The sequence below is a fragment of the Dendrobium catenatum genome, unplaced genomic scaffold (assembly GCF_001605985.2).
Source record: "Dendrobium catenatum unplaced genomic scaffold, ASM160598v2 fragScaff_scaffold_851, whole genome shotgun sequence".
NCBI lineage: Eukaryota > Viridiplantae > Streptophyta > Magnoliopsida > Asparagales > Orchidaceae > Dendrobium > Dendrobium catenatum.
Window position 1 is genome coordinate 212,537 of NW_021319313.1, and position 3,876 is coordinate 216,412.

Here is a 3,876-nt window from a genome sequence, read left to right on the forward strand (position 1 = left end):
ACTCAGGAGACTCAAAAAGTTGACCTTCAGGAGTGGAAATCTTGTGAACGTAACTAGCAACTTTTTTATGGTTAACAACATTGTGAAAAAGTTCAGTGTTTCTATCTCCCTTGGCTAAAAAGTTGCATGCAGGTTTTTGTTTCCAATAGGCTTCTACTTGTTCATGAAGCTTAACTTAGGTGTCCTTGACCTTATTTAAAGAAGCTAGGTTTTTCGCAGAAGGAAGATTCATATAAATATTATCAGCTAAATCAACTTGTTTCTAAGTTTCCATAATATTACCGAATAAATTCATAAAAACACATTTATTCCACCAATTTAAATTTTTCTTTAGTCATTTGAGCTTAAGACAAATATGAATCATACTAAAAAAATTATTATTGGGAAACAATGGAGCATTCCAATTAACATCAACAATAGTAAATAATGAATCATGCAAAAGCCACATATTTTGAAACCTAAAACTAGAGGAAGTAGTGTTTTCCTTAATAGAAATGCTTAAAAGTAAAGGAGCGTAATCAAAGATGGTTCTAAAAAAATGCCCAATATGGGTCTTTTGGTACTTAGAAAATCAAACATTACTAAAAATAGTATGATCTAAACATTGCCTCAAAGTGGCATGATTCCAAGTAAAGCCATTACAAGAAAAACCAATATCATGTAGATTATAAGCTAATAACGTATCATTAAAATTCTCCATAGCTTAGAAATTTGCCCCCAATTCTCTGAAAAACATTAATGCTGGTATTGAAGTCACCACCAACCATCCACGGATCAACATTATTTGAAGAAAAATCCATAATTTCCTTCCATAAACTCCTCCTTTCAACTCTAGAACATGAAGCATATACAAAAGGAACAACGCAAGAAAATTGAAATTACTATGCACAATTTGAGGCAAATTATTAAGAATATTTAAATTAACCTAATGTTTCAAAAAAAATTCAAATTTAGTTTTACTAAAAGAGCAATCAAACCCATGTTTAGTACACATAGAAATAATCTTGGAAGCCATAATCAAAGGTTCAAGTAAAACCAAAACATTAATATTATAAATCCTACATAAGTTCTTGAACCTATCCCTAGAAGGAGGATTTCCCACCCCCCTTATATTCTAGAAGAGGATTTTAACCATTCGTAGAAGAATTATAAGATGCTCGGGTAACTCTAGAAGGATAAACTTTAGAGTGTTTGATATTTTAAAATTTTTTATTCTTCACTTTCGTATAACCCTCATCCATCTTATAAGCATAAGAAGGAGTAGTCAACATAGACAAATCATTCATACCTACAAATTTCCCTAAAAAAGCAACCTCTTTGAAAAAAAAAAAAAAAGCTCTTTGTTAGGAACAATTTCCCCTTCCCTGTGTGGTCCTCCTTATCTCCTTCCTCAATCTCCACTTGTTAGCCATTACTAACATTTAAAGTACATTGATTATGCATGATATCTCAATCACCACTAACAATGGAAGAATCAACCTCTCCATTCCCATTTTGGACTAAATCCTTCAAAGGCAGTCTTCTAGAATCAAAATATTCCACTTCTATGTCATGACCAATAGATCCATCCTTAAGAGTCACAGGGTGAGATTATTTGAAAGAATGATTTCCATTATTAGTTTCCTCATCATTATTTGTAATATTTGTAGGTATTGTAACCATGTTGTGATGATTATCCATTTCCAAAGGGATATGAGTCTCACGGTTAGCACTATCATTCTTACCAAAATTATCCAAACTTTTTCCTTTTTTTGCTCCTTTTTTTAAATATGGGTGAGCAACAAAACAATCATTAAAAAAATGTCCATGAACTTTAAAAAGAGAGCAAAAATCTGGTATGTTTTCAAAATCATGCTTTTGCAAATAACCCAAACTTTATGATCCAAAGCATGAAGAACATGGAGATTAAAGAAATGCAATCTCAAATTCACGAAAGAAATCCAAATAGGAATGATAGGAGATTCCTCTTTTATATCAAAGTAAGGAGTCCACTTCAAAAGAATCATTTGACAGTTATTAATGTAATAAGATCACCTTACAAAATACAACTATAATCCAAATCATTCGATCATTGGATAGCAACATGCTAGCATCATGTAAACTAATAGAGAAAAAAACCAGATAATTTCAGATTACCAAAAAAAAAGACCTAATCGAGTTGAGATTTGAACATCTTAACAAAAACTTCCCAACCAATATAAACTTATAAGGAGAAGCAATGTTCACTATATCATCCTTAGAAATCAACAAAGCCGAAAAACCATTAACCAAATATTTAGTAAAACCAAAGTAGATTCTTTTAACTTGATACCACCAGCAAGAATATCACAAAAAAGCAAGATTTAGGGTTAGATTTGTTACCAGCATCAACAAAGAAGACTTTATTGCTAACAACCAAAGTTGTAGGCAGATTACCCCATAATGAGGGTTTAAATGAAGATAAACGAGCCGCCATGATGAAAATCATGAAGAAAAGTACCCAAGGCTGAAAGGCCTTAGGTCACAAAAGATATAGTCCTACACAACAAAAACAGTAGCCAAAATCATTGAAATTAATAGGAACACGAATGAGCTGCTAGATGAAAAACTTGATCCCTAGAGCACAATACAAGAGAGTAAATAAAATATAGATGTTCAATCAGCTAGAATTAATCGCTCACTAAACCTATTTTTGGGTTACCTCCCACATAGTGCTATGTATATAGTCTTCAGCCATGCTTGCCTAAATTTTTCAATTTTGCCTATGGTCAATTATTTCCATTCTTTAATGAATTTCAAATCGGTATACATTTATCTAAAATGCTAGATGACTTAATTGGGTTTCTAAATTTTTAATAGAAGTTAATTAATTTTGTAATTGATTCCCTAATTATATAATTACATCCTCTAATGCTATTTTTTTACTTCCAAATTGATTTCCTAGACTAAACCCAAGAGGATTTATAAGTCTAGAATTAATAACAGGTCTTTGAGAAGTGCTCCAACTAATTGCGTGATTATTCTGCCCATTATTCCATTGATTACTATTACCTATAGTAATTGACCAATTAAAATTAGGATAATTCTTTCAACCTAGATTATATGTATTTAAATAGGGATTTTTTTCTCATCTCATTACATTTAAATGTTCTACCCTTGCATATTATTATCTTCAATTAAATTTTTATCCCTTGAGGTATTAGTTCCTATTCCAGAATTTGTTAGTATTGTATTCAACTTCTTAGAAATTGCTAAAATTTGTGCAGTCTTATTTGATAAAACATCCAATTCATAATTTCCAGCTACTTTTTAAAGATTCACCCTATCATCAAGCCACTAAAAATTATTAGTAGGTACTTCCTCTATTAATTAAGAAGCTTTCTAAAATGGCTTTGACATTAATTGTCCTCTACTTGAAGCGTCAATTATAGCTCTAAGAGAGCTACTAATCCATTGAAAGATCTTTGAATAATTTACCAATCAAATAATGAATGATGCTAGCATTTTCTAAGCACTTCCTTAAATCTTTCCCAACTCTCATAATTGAATTCTCCATTAAATTGAGTAAAATAAGTTATGTAATTTCTATGTTTGGTATTTTTTAAATGTGGAAAATACTTAGTAAAGAACTTATGAGCTAAATCAATCCAAGTACTTTTTGAAATTAGGGATAAGGAATTTAACAACATTTTTAGCTTCATCTCTTAGATAAAAAGGAAGAATTCTAAGTCTAATATCATAATCATTGACACCTTCACACTTAAATGTTGCACATATTTTTAAGAAACTTGCTAAATAAAAATTGGGATATTCTACAGGAGTTCTCCCAAACTAAGAATTTTGAACAATTTGAATGATAGGTGGTTTTAATTTAAAATTATTATCTTGAATTGTAGG

The 3,876-nt window shown here is 30.6% G+C and overlaps 1 non-coding gene across 1 annotated transcript; it reads left to right on the plus strand.

The window, feature by feature from the left end:
- The first annotated feature begins 3,465 nt into the window (after positions 1-3,465).
- LOC114580199 lies at positions 3,466-3,571 on the plus strand. The gene has a single exon (XR_003701517.1). It is a non-coding gene; the product is annotated as a small nucleolar RNA R71 (small nucleolar RNA).
- The last annotated feature ends 305 nt before the right edge of the window (positions 3,572-3,876 follow it).